At 31.6% G+C, this 14,428-nt stretch overlaps 1 long non-coding RNA gene across 1 annotated transcript; it reads left to right on the plus strand.

Annotated features, from left to right (window-relative positions):
- Positions 1-230: 230 nt before the first annotated feature.
- LOC143081674 (uncharacterized) lies at positions 231-12,938 on the plus strand. The gene is made up of 3 exons (XR_012980046.1): positions 231-381; positions 11,559-11,666; positions 12,428-12,938. It is a non-coding gene; the product is annotated as an uncharacterized LOC143081674 (long non-coding RNA).
- The last annotated feature ends 1,490 nt before the right edge of the window (positions 12,939-14,428 follow it).

Consider the following 14,428-nt stretch of genomic DNA (forward strand, 5'->3'; position numbering starts at 1 on the left):
ATTTATTAAATTCATATGACCTCGTTACGTTATTAAAAATTTGAACTTATATTGGGATATTGCTAGCATAGGTATATGTCAATATATGATTCAATAAAGTATCTTATTAAAATATTGCCATCAGAGATCTTCACTTGTTTCTCAATATTCACATTGTTATTATTTCCCCAAATGTTACAACTACATGTTTATAATGAGATATGAAATGTATCAAGAAAAATAAACTGAATTGAGTAATTTATGTGACAGGTGTTCCTAGAATAAGCCTCACTTCATCACCAACTTTGAAGGATGAAAATGTTAGGGGCATGGTTGGTGTTTAGTATTTATATTTCTTATGGAATATGCCACACAGCGTTAAATTTAGATGAATTTCCCGAGGTAATTAGTTGATTTTTATTGATAATTGCAGGATAATGATTAAGATTATTCAGGAAAAGTTCTTACTTAAAAAAAAAAGTTTTTATTAAAATAAGTTTTCCATTTCGTAAAACACGTATTAAGTTAACGATTCAAAAATATCTTTGTATTTTGTCTCATTTATTTCTTTATAAGCGATTTTCTTACAAGTATGAAAACTCCCATTTAGTCATTCTAAAGACATGTAGGAAATATAAAATAATTTATTTTTGGCGAAAAATGATAAGACAAAACCATCAAATGTCTGTATTAAATGCAAATACATGTACATGTATTATAAAACTATCTGTATACTTAAGTCTATATGTCACCTCTGGATTTGATCTTTGGGTTATATTTTCCTTTCGTTGTTATTTTATCGACGAATACTACAAGTCTGTGTTCATTCATATCTTACATTATAATCCAATGATGCGAGTAACTGTCGAATAACATGCTATTAGGTACTTTGAATTTGAAAAGTATGTACATGCAGAATGCGTAGCATGTGACAGATTAGTTAATGGTGCCAATTAGGGATTACTGACAGATTATGCAAGTTATTTTCTTTACCTTTAGCTTCAGAGATAAAAATGTGAACTATTCTCAATATATTTAAAAAAAATATCTTATTTTCTTTATAATTTTTTTTATAGGAAAGCAGAATAATATGTTATTTCATTAATATATAGGTATCGATGTCAATATAGTATTTTTTTAGTCTAATGTACTATATTAATTTGTACCCGTTTTTCTTACGGATCCCCAGTGAGATTAGTTTTGACTTATGTGTAATTCATGTCTATATTAATCCTAATGAAAATTGAAACTCATAAATTCGGCTATAAATAAAAGGATAAACGAAAAATGATTAGGAATTAAAGAAAGTTACCCTTTTTGTGTTTTTCATTTGTAACTTATATGAAATGTGATGTATCTGCTTATCCGCATGATTCGAATAAGCATTCTTTTACATCGTTCATTAGTTTACCTTTAAGAATTAAATGCATATATGTTACATAAACACTTTGACATACTATAAATGTTTAGCGCCTTTATGTTACATTAAGCATTTTACCATATTAACATATCAATAGCACGTCTTTTACATAAATTAGAGTCAACAGTTACGTAGTCTACCAATGTTCAAAATCAATTAACATGATACAAATCAGGGTTAAAAGCAAAGACTTAGGGAATCGCATGAAATCCGAAAGCAGCGAGACGGGGGCGACGACAGGAGAAGCATCGCCTGTAATTCATGCATCGTAAACAAATTAAATCTCTGATGAAGAGCATGCAATGGACTTTTACGATGCTGTAAGAACTGTAATGAAGGATAAGTCGCATCGGAGTTATAACTGCAGACATATTATTCTTTTAAAAGGGTTGCCTGAAAAAGAGTTGATCGTGCACATATTTTAAGAAAAAAGTGCATCCGCGCTTCATAAAAAAATGTGCTATATTCAACACTTTTACACCCGAATAAAATTATGAAAAGAAGCATTCATTTCTTAAATGAATATTCTTCTAAAAATAAATGTTTCGAGCATTGGACAGTTTTCATTAACCATACAAGCATTTTCGATTCTGAAACAATGTCTTTTGAACAAGTTCCTGTCATGTTTTGTACTTGTTTTGTTGAATGTGTTTTACTAATTTTTTAGTCATTCATTCTAATTTCGCAGCAAGTTACACGAAATGTTAAAACTTCAGCATTGGCGGATCTAGGGGGGTCCGGGGGTTGGAACCCCCCTTTTATTTGGCTAATCAATATATTTGAATTGGGACAAATAGTTGGACCCTCCCCCCTTTTTGTTCTGGGTTAGGACCCCCTGTTTAAATGTCTGGATCCGCCCCTGTTTAGACACGTTAAAACATGTTAGATCACGTTGCTATTTCATTTCCGTTTGCAGCACATGCTCAATTTTTAATTTATAAATGCCAGATACATTCAAACTCTTACAGTTGAACGAACTAATACAAATATGAAAATAATTTGACATCAGTTTCAAGTCTATATAAAAAGGGAATGCAATTTATTAATTTACCTTGAATTATCAAGAATTCATATAACTCATACACAATCAATTCGTTTTTATCTATTACTGAACTGTTGTGGCATTGAAATGATGAATAATGGACATATGACGAGGGATATTTTTGTATATAGCTCTTTCTTAGTGCACCTATCTATGTATGTTTGTTCTTAAAAAGTGTACGTATCCCGTTATTGAATTTTACGCTGTTTGTCCATAGAAATTTTTACATTTGTTTGTTATACACATTTATTGACCATCCATGTGATTTTTGTAAACATATTAAAATTGAAACAATATTGATGAAAACAAATAATGGCCTGAACTATGGCAAAATAATAAACGAAAAACAAAAATATCAGATATCAGATATCAACCAATAACAGCCACCGAATTACGGGCTCCTGACTTGCGAAATCAAAGTCAAGTAGAGGTGAGGTTAAACATGTTTGTCAGCGATCTACCCTTTTTCTAACCTTGAAACATTGTAGTGTAACAGTAAAACATAAGAATAAACTTTAAGAATAACTTGAAAATGGCTAGAATCTCCTGAGCGGCACGAAGCACAAAAAGACTTACAATAAGACAAGACACAAAATAACAATTATTTAAGAAAACTCACAGTTTCCATTTTCTATACAAAAGGATATTTCTGTTACAGTACCAAGTCAGGAATTAACAGTTATTTTCCATTCGTTTGATGTGTTTGAGCTTATATTTTACCATTCGATAACATAATTTTCGTTTTTAATTTTCTTTGGAGTTCAATATTTTTGTTATTTTACCTTAATCAAAAGCAAGATAAAAAACCAACAACTAATAACAAATAAACCATCCTTTTTGCATTTGCTTCGTTCTTTCCTGATGACCAATTTTGTAGAAGTGATCCCTTAGATTTAAATGTTACTTTTTCCCGTTCAGAATATGGATGAACTATTTGCGACTGGACGTTTAGCCCCAAAACTATCAATCACAATACTTTATTCAGTGAATTATCACTGCTGACAAGTTAACCTCCTTTGGTATCGGTTTCGCATGGACAGCGATTTGTTAAATTTGCTGTTACTTAATCTTAAAATCATAATTTGCACGTCCTGTTACCTTGTCCAATAGGCACAAGAGAAGACAACCATCATTTTGAAGAAGTACCCATCATCCTCAAGAAAGGCACTGAGAAGGTATTTATTAAATGGAAACCTGCTTATAGTAGATTGATAACAGCAAAATTGAAAGGAGTGCACACTAACATGACTATTATACAATGATATGCACCAACAAATGACACTGTAGAAGCTGTTGAAGTCAACTTCAAGCAGAAGTGAGATTGGTACCACGCCATGATCTTCTAGTAGTGATGGGTGATTTGAATGCAAAAGTAAGAAACAACAATACTGATATGGACAGAATAATAGGTAAACATAGATGTGGTACTATAAATTATAATTGAGAAAGAATAGTAGAAATATGTGCAGCTTACAACCTGGTAGTAGGAGGAACACTTTTCCACAATAAGATATACATAAGATAACAGGTGAAATCTGTGACAAATATCGTATCAATAAATATGTCCATATAAAAGACAAAAAAAAAAGAAGGCTATTGACAACAGAAGACGAACAGAATGCCAGAAGGGCAGAACACTTTAAAGAAATACTTTAACAGGCCACCTCCAGATGACGAAGCAATAATAATTGAGGCAATTCAAGATTTGGAAATAAACACCTACGGGTGCGGGAATTCTCGCTACATTGAAGACCCATTGGTTGCCTTCGACTGTTGTTTGCTCTATGGTCGGGTGGTTGTCGCTTTGACATATTCACCATTTCCTTTCTCAATTTTATTATCAACTTACCAGACAGACAGGAAATAATAACAGCAATAAAATTAAAATCGTTAAAAAATGGAAAATCACCAGGTCAGGAAAATCTGAATGCAGAACTTTTCAAAGTCGACCCAGAACTCGCAGCTGAATTTTTTCAATCATTATTATACACAAATATGGGAAGGAAAAATTATACCTGACAAATGAACAAAAGGCATTATCAGAAACTTATTCAAGAAGGGAGCTCTAAGTGACTGCAACAACTGGCGAGGTATAACCCTCTTGTCAATTCTATGAAAAATCATGGCCAAAATTATTATACAAAGAATGATATAGATGCAGTTAGTTTAAACATATTTATTTATAGTGGATTGGGAAACAAGTTTTGCAACTTATATTAATCCCTTTCCACTTTTCGTTTGCGAGTACTGCCTTGTAGCGGCATTAGCCTACTCTTTTTCGAAATCTACAAGGGTGTCTTTAACGTGCAAGCGATATGGCTCTCTCTTAACACGGGTCAGCCATTTATCGTTCCCTTCCAACGGACTATCATCGTTTCCTCAAGACCATACTCGCAGATGGTGTCAAGGGAGAGCCGAAAATTGAGTTCCTGAAATTTTCATCCCAAACGGGAATCGAATAGATGCAGTTGATAAACAGTTAAGAGATGAGCAAGTAGGATTTCGTAAAGGTAGATCATGCATTGATCAAATCTTTGCTTTACGTAACATCATCAAACAATGTACAGAAAGGCAAAGACAGCTTTATATCAACTTTGTGGATTTCCAGAAGATTATTCCCATTATCAACAGAAAGACATTGTGGCGAATACTTAGAGTATATGGAATTCTAAAAGAATTAATCGATCTCATCAAAAGTTTCTTCAACAATTTCACTTGCAGTGAAGGGCATAGCAACATCTGGTTTGAGGTAAAAACAGGAGTTAGGCAAGGAAGTGCAGGGCATAGCAACATCTGGTTTGAGGTAAAAATAGGAGTTAGGCAAGGATGTGCAGGGCATAGCAACATCTGGTTTGAGGTAAAAACAGGAGTTAGGCAAGGATGTATGATGTCTGCTCTTCTTTTCAATTTGGTCATAGACTGGGTAATGAGAAAAACAACAGAAGATGCTCTAAGAGGAATAAGATGAAACATTTCATCAACATTATAAGATCTTGGTTATGCTGATGATCTGGGTCTTTTGTCACATACCCACCACCATTTACAAGAGAAGACCAACCGCCTTAATATTTTTGCCTCTCACGTTGGACTTAAAATCAGCCAAACGAAAACAGACCACGAATAACACATGGGAAACGGTTACTGTAGAAAAGATGGCCAAAGACAGACAGAAATGGGGAACCTTTGTTGCTACCGTAAATGACAGTGGCATAACGGGCAGTAAGTAAGTTAGTAAGTAAATAAATAAATTTGGAAGGTGTATGAAATTTTTTAGGACTTTATACTGTCCACACTAGACAAGGAAAAGTAAGGATGATAACTGTGTTCCCGGACCTCATAGGATAGAAAGACTTGACCAATTTCAATTAAACTTGGCATGGATTAAGATATATAAGAGAACTATAAGACAGTTTACCAAAACAATATTTTTAGGAAATTCAATTTTATGGCCAAGGACTGGACAAAAATAAGTGTTTGCTGATTATTTACTTGTTAGAAGAATGCGGAAATTTCATGAATACGGTAAACGTTAAAAATGTATACAATATCAATACTTATTTACTTACATATTTACACATAATTTCTAAAATAAAACAGTATCTAAAAGAACATGATATATGCTGCATTGATTTGGTGAGAGGAAATGGTTCAGTGTTGCCTTCAGTTACAAAATATAAAAAAGAGTCATCATATTAGGTCTGATAATAATATTAGCAAACCCAAAGATGTAACTAAAAACAAAAACGGAGACTGTAAGAATTTCAGTAAAAAATAATATAAAAATGAATTTCAGCAAAGATATAACGAAATATATGACAATAAAATATCATCTCTTGACCAAAATAGCAAACTTCTATTGTTTAAGAATATAAAAACTGAATATAAACAAGAATTTTATTTGACATACCCTAATCTTGATACAAGAAAACTAATATGCTAATTTCGAATAAGTTATCAGTCCCTCGCTATTGAAACTGGAAGATATCAAAATATTCCGCGCCCTCAAAGACTTTGTAATAAGTGCAAAGTTCTGGATGATGAATCCCATTTCTTTCTAATATGTAAAATAAATGATGATTTAAGAGATGTCTTTTTTAATGATTTAAAAAACTCAATACAAAGATTTTTCTTATAATTAAATTAAATATATACTAAATTGAACCACCAGTCAGCAAGTGAAATCTTTAGGCTCCTTTATTTAACAGTCTATGGAACTGAGGACAGGGGGCACTTGGGGTCATTTGTTGTGTTTAATGTTTTGGTTTATTTTATTTTTTATGTAAATTTTAATGTTGTCATTATATTGCTGTTATTACATGTAATTGTCATGCCTTTGGCCCTCTTATGGGTTTAATTCGTGCTTTAATAAAGTTATATATTAATTCTCAATACAAACTACAATTGAATGTTAGTATGGCAAGCCGTTTTACTATTTATTCTAACTTCAAGATATCTCATATAATATATAAGATATCTCATATAATATATACTTTATAAGATATCTCATATAATTTTCTTAATAAGATATCTTATATACTTTATAAGATATCTTATAAAGTATATAAGATATCTTATTTAAAAATTATTTATAAGATATCTCCTAAAGTTTATAAGATATACTATAAAAACTAGATTATATATCTTATATATTATATGAGATATCTTATATAAATAATATGAGATAGTTTATAAGATATCTTATATAATTTAAAAGATATCTTATATAGATAAATTTATAAGATATCTTATATATATAAATTTATAAGATATCTTATATAATTTAAAAGATATCTTATATATATAAATTTATAAGATATCTCATATAATTTTCTTTATAACATATCTTATATACTTTATAAGATATCTTCTAAAGTTTATAAGATATCTTATAAAGTATATAAGATATCTTATAAAGTTGATAAGATATCTTATAAAGTTTATAAGATATCTTATAAAGTTTATAAGATATCTTATAAATATTGTTTATATAAGATATCTTATAAACTATTAAGATATCTTATAAACTATATGAGATATCTAATAAAGTTTATTAGATATCTTGAAGTTAGAATAAATAATAAAACGGCTTGCCATATGTGAGGCTCTAATGAACTTCTCTTCAAGATAAGAGTGAAAGACACACAAGTGAAAGATACAAATAAGCTCGATTTTCCGTTTGGAGGGGCCGAAACAATAGAACACATATTCTAGACTGGTCCGTATATATCAAAATTATGGGAACATCTTAACTCCTGGATATATGAAAAATAGAAATACAACTAACTTTAAATATAGATTTGGTTTTAGTTGATATTCTAACGAAAATCTGGGACATAATGATAATTATTGTTAGTTAAATAGTCCCAGCGAAAACCTATTAAGAATGACATAAGAAACTTGATTTACAGTTTATATTTTTAGATACAAATTATCTCTGGAGCAAAACAATATGATAGCGCTTAACATTTTTAAAAGAAAACTAATGAACAGAAAAATATATATTTTATGAAAATAAAAGATTCAGTAGGGCGGAGAACTGCTAGAACTGCTAGACTCCTTTATTATAAATAACATGAAAGATAAACAACAGGGCCATATGTTGCATATATTTAAAATATGCACTATCTATCGAAGCAACCTGTGTCTTGCAATCATATTTTGCAATATACTAAACGATTTTAGCTGCATTTACTTAATATTACTGTGTTGAATTAATTGACTGATGGGTGTCTCTATATTACACTGTTGTATATCTTTTGTCATATATTAAATTGTGCATAAAATGTGTTTATATTAATTTACTATTAGTATTATGTCCATATGCCTCATGTGCAAACAAAAGTTTAAACGAAATTCAATTTAAAAAGTTTATGCAACTTATTATGTATGCCACAATACTAGATGAGTGTTCGTCTAAAAATAAATGTTATGAATATAGATTGTTTTCATAAACCACCTTTTTTATTCTTACACAATATTTGTAGACCGGGTACTTGTATGACAAGCTGATGCGCTGTCTAAAGAGAGGATAAGAGGAAACGAAAATGACAGAGAACTTCATTTCTCAGTCGGTTCTTTCTAACAGATTTTCGTACAAGGTTTACTCAGCTTAAAAGAAATTTGAAATAGGAGGGGGTGAACTGTCGTAAGGGAACATGGAAATGACGATTGCGGGAAGCGGGAGAGAGAGAGAAAGGGAAGCGCGAGTCGGTGGAGATGACCATAGAGAAGAGGGGGTACAAATATATATATTCGGGGTATTGTTTTGAACCGATTTTTGTTTGGAGGTAAGAGAAGGAAGCTGGGATATGAAGAGAAAACAACCCGACCAAAGAGAAAAAACAGTCGAAGGCTACAAATGGGTCTTCAAAACAGCGGAAGAATCCCACACCTAGAGGCAGGCTACAGTTGACCCCTAAACAAAATGTGTACTAAAAAGAACGCTACGTCGGTATTGCACAGGTTTATTCTATAACTTTTATGTTTGAAATATATTTTACGGTCCATGCATATCTTATTAGCATTAGCATCTGTTATAATAAACTAATTAAAAGTTAAATTGTATTGAAAACGTTACGTGTTTACACAAATTTGAATACAATTAACACAAACTAATAAGATGTGCTATGATTGCCAATGAGACAACTCTCCACCAGCACCAGAAACCAAATTACATTGAAGTAAAAGAAAACTATAAGTTGAACTGGAAGGCCTTGAACAATGAGCCAAACCATATCATGTCCGCATGCTGTAATTTCAATTATATGTCAGATAAAATCAAGTTCTTATAGTTGATCGAACTAATACAAATATGAAAATAATTTGACATCTGTTTCAAATCTATAAAAAAGGGAATTTAATTTCCTTTTTTAACCTTGAATTATCAAGAATTCATATAGCTCATATGCAATCTGTTAAATTAATCAATTCGTATTTATCTATTAATGAATTATTGAGCCATCATAATATCTAATAATGGACATATCGGGAGAAAATAGTTTAGTCCTCAAGAAAACAAAAGTATAACACGGCAACAATCAAACATTTAATACGAATCAATTTCCTTGATTGTCCTAAAATGTTCTCTCATTATTGCAATTGACGCCGCTTTTTACAAGTCAAGAAATAATCATTGTACATTTTCCTTGTAAACATTTGTTGTAATAAACTTCTACAGCCATTCCCCATCCGCTTGACGTTGGCCAACATTTTGAAGTTGTGCACATTATATTTAATTAACAAGTCTTGATTGGGGTGTAACAATATGATAACCTAGGGCTTTAAATCTGGAAATAAACCCAGTTTTACAGAGAGGATTGTGTTCGTTTGGCTGTCCAGATTCATATATACCTAGTGTCATAAATTTTGTCAGAACGAGGTCGTTAAACTTAATGCCTCGTGTCAGCAGATAACGATATAGAACCCTTGCAACAAGTCTCTGTAGGTAGCATGTTGCAAAGTAAAATGCCCCTTTTGAATATATTAATATTTAAACAAAATAAAGAGATTTGGTCTGGTTGCCAATGTGACATCTAACCAACAGAGTTCAAATACCTTGGATTTAAGCAAGTATACGTGACTTTGAACAAACCTTGAACATATGATAAGCTGTATGAAATGTAAGGACAAACGAAAATATGAAACAATTCAAATAAAAGATCCAACGGCCTGATTCATGACAAATAAATACACGAAGTAACAGACAGGAACTAATTTTAATTTGATTCATCCTGAATGTACATGAACTATTTGCGCCCAATTGCAACTTAAACACATAACACGATCAGGACCTAACAGTTTGCTTAATATACTACTAATCAATTTAGAAATTATGATTCTTACTTCCAGTTTTATTGTCAATTTATCCCAAATTTAAGACATGTTTGATAGCTTTCCTTCAAATTCTTCCCGTCCAAATTGACACAAATGTCTTTCTTTTTTTTTGTGTGTCTCAAAAGTACTCTCCAACATGCAGATCTGTCTATTTAGTTTGGCATAGGAATACATTTTCAAAAGCGAACGTTTTAATCATTAATATGAATTTGGTGCTCCAACGATAAAAAGAACCTATAAAGCATCATTTTTTTAATTTTTTTATCACATCTTAATATTTGTTGCAGATAGATGATGTAGCTAATTTACGTTCTTTCCGTTTGAAAAAAAAAAAAAAAATGGAAGAATGGCAGCCAAAATTACGGAAGCCGGTTCTCGTCATGGAAAATTGTGTGTGTAGGGTTTTTTCTAATCGTTTTAACGAACATAGCTAAATTGTTGTAACTTGAACTAACTCGTTATAACTTACTAACTCGTTGTAACTTATTAACGAATAATCTAAGTCGTTACAAAGAGTTAAAATTAAGAAATGATAATTCCCCATGACATCCATGACGCATATCTGCTGCCGTACAAAATAATAGCCAAAAAGAAACCATTCTTAATTCCATTGAAAACTACTAATTAACGTGGATATGAACTTTGGATTCAATTTTCTGATTTTTTTTATACCAAAAAAAACTTTCGCAAACAATCCGGCGTTTTGCATTTGCGCCGACCAGCATTTCACTTGCGCCGATTTTTTTTTCTTTCATTTGTTCCTATTTTGATTTTCATTTGCTTCTATATTGTGTACAAGTAAATTACAGTCGAATGCTATTTTTTTTATTTATCATTATAAACCTCTTCCTTTAGTCAAGTTGTACATATATTATGAATTATCGATTATAACATATATATATAACTGTTATCCCATGTTGTCCCCCTGTTGTCCCCTGCTCACCACAGGGAGGTGCAAAAAGGATTTCTAGCAGGATAAGTCAATTTTAGAGATAAAAGCACTAGATCTGTTTAAATCCGGAAAAATCAAGGAGGAAAACATTATTTACAGCATTCAGATTTTACCAATATACCTTCTAGGTATAGAACATGTGCATGGATTTAGTCATCCGTGTTAAAATGACATGCAAATAGGAACAGTATATAGAATCGGAGCTAATGAAAAAATCAAATCGGCACAAATGAAAGATCGGATTTATTTTTTAAATCGGCGCAAATGTCTAACAGCTAAACAATCTACAATATAATGCTAGAAGCAGTAACTCCTGTTTGTTTTTATTTCAGTGTGTAATAGCAGATAAAATAGATCAGTCGTTACACCATACCAACAGATGTGAAGACCCCGAAAACATGTTAGACACAACAGACGGCAGCTATGAAATGGAACGATCAGTACGATATACACATATATATATATAACTAAGGCAACTTTTTTTTTGGGGGGGGGGGGGCAAGGGGGTTAATAAATCTTTGATTCAATGTGACCTTTCAGAAGAGAGAATAATGGGCAAAAAAGAAAAAGAAAAGAGCAAAATGACCTGAAATTTAAGAGAATACAGCTTTTAAGGACCCTCATATAACCGTCCAATAAATGAAGATCCTAATCTCTGGTATTAGAGTTATCTATTCTGATTTCATGATTGTTGTCTTGAATTAACATGCGTTTTCGGTGTTGACAGAAAGGCTCATGTGTCATCAATTGGTAAATCTTCCCTGTTGAAATTATATATGATTAATATACTCAGCTTCGGATACATTACACGAATAGTATACTCAACTGTCGATATAAATTTTACATGAAAAGTATACTCATCTTCTGATACATATTGTACATGAATAGATATAAGAAGATGTGATTTGAGTGCCAATGAGACAACTTATTTGTAAAAGTAAACCATTATAGGTCAAAGTACAGTCTTCAATACGGAGTCTTGGCTCGTACAGCAAGCTATAAAGAACCCCCCCCCCCCCCCCCCCCAAAAAAAAAACAACTATTGTAAAACCATTTCAACGTAATACTATATTTAACTTTTGATATGAATCTTATATGAATAATAATGATTTAATATACTTATTTTCTGGTATATGTTTTACTTGAATAGTATACTCAACTATTTACTAAATGAGATCTCAACCTCAACTTTTCTATGCAGGTTTGCAAATGTCCTGGTAATACCATATGTCATGAAACTGGTGGAACGGGGAATTCAAAAGTTTACTACTGCAAGAAATTTATACCTAAGGCTTCCGGGACTAGTGGTCTAAATTTGGATAAGCCAAAAAGCGAAACAACGACAAAGGATTGAATAACATGAATTGTAGTTTTATTCAAAATTTTGGTATTTTTATTGTTTGATAAAGGTGTAAATTTATGTATATCACTGTGTGGGACTTATAAATTAAATATATGTATTTTTTAATATTAGATAGTATTTCTTTGAATTTGAAATTTAAATGCATGTGTTGTTGTTTAAATTTTAAACTTTTATATAGATATTGATATCAATAACATGATGGAAGATATTATTACACTGTTGACATCAAAGATCTGTACCTGTTTCTCAAAATTCACATTGTTTGCAATCCCCCAAAACAACTGTATGTTAATGAGATTTAAATGTATCAGGAAAATAACCGGTGGTATTAAAGTACTTTTTAAACTGACGAATCTTTGTCTTTGTTTTTTTTTTCTCTCGATTATTTCAAGAACAAGATGTATAGTAATCATTAATGAGACACAAACCAACCGCCACAATGAACCCGAAAGACATCATGAGGTCGACTAATAAACAATTCAACAATTATCATAAAGTCTGCACAGTGAGAGCAGCACTTCTTGTAAAAACAGACCAGAAGCAAACTGAAAAGAAATAGCTTGAAAAAGATCTACCATAACAACATTTTCTTTATATAGAACAAACACGTTCAGACATAACCAAAGACAACTATCGAGGAAATTCCTGTATGAGGACATACGGCATATTTCAATTGTATTGGGGTTTTTTGGGGGTTGACATCTCACTTTGAATTTTGGAAATGATAACACTGATGACATCATGTAATAGAAATTTAGTAATTGTTAAGACAATGTTTTGACCACCAGTTTGCCTGTGTTTTTGTTGTTGTCTCATTAGTAAAATTAACTAAGACGATTCTTTATATTTGTAGACCTTTATCGATTTCTCGTTTGGGGTTTTGTGGAACTCAACTTTTTTAACTTTGAACTCGCTCTCTCTTTTTCGCTGCTACATGCGGTCGTTGCTCCTCGCGTCTATCCAGTGTTCCTGGTATAACTTTTTGTTCCAGTTCTATGTTATATTCCAAAATTACAAAAATGTCTTCAACAATGAGCCAAATCTTACACCTTACTGAAAAATCAATGGTCAATATCACCGGTTCGTGCAGATTTATCAGATAGATGCCGATAACAACACGCGTGTACGGTGCGATATAGATGCGAATCCCAGTTCATGAATTATAGTCAAGGAAATCTTCCATAAAATTCCACTGTAAAACATATAAACAAGACCAACAATTAAACAAACAATGGGCAAGTCAATAAATTGTTAGCAGCTTGGCAGGAAAATAACACGGACAGAACTATTTAAAATAGAGATAACATGAGATTGGTGAATATGGGTGACAATAATAACTTGAAATGTGGTCTTTTAAATAACAGAGCATTCTCTTTAGTTTAGATCAATAGATATCATTCGATGAATTAAAGTAAACTATATTCTTTTCGTTGTCACTTTGAATTTTGGAAATGATAACACTGATGACATCATGTAATAGAAATTTAGTAATTGTTAAGACAATGTTTTGACCACCAGTTTGCCTGTGTTTTTGTTGTTGTCTCATTAGTAAAATTAACTAAGACGATTCTATATATTTGTAGACCTTTATCGATTTCTCGTTTATTCATTCGTTCATTCGTTCGTTCTTTCGTTCGAATTCGTTCGTTCGGTCGTTTGTTCGTTCGTTCATTCATTTATTCGTTCGTTCATTCATTGACTTCGTATGGTTTTGATTTGAATTTTATATTCGGTCAATTATTGTGTTACGTTACTGACTTAAATGTTGCTTCTCCAACTTAATTAATTGTGAAAACCTTCTTAATTAATTACTATTGAATAAGAGGGACGAGCGGAACG

The sequence above is a fragment of the Mytilus galloprovincialis genome, chromosome 1, assembly GCF_965363235.1.
Source record: "Mytilus galloprovincialis chromosome 1, xbMytGall1.hap1.1, whole genome shotgun sequence".
In the NCBI taxonomy this organism is placed as follows: Eukaryota; Metazoa; Mollusca; class Bivalvia; order Mytilida; family Mytilidae; genus Mytilus; species Mytilus galloprovincialis.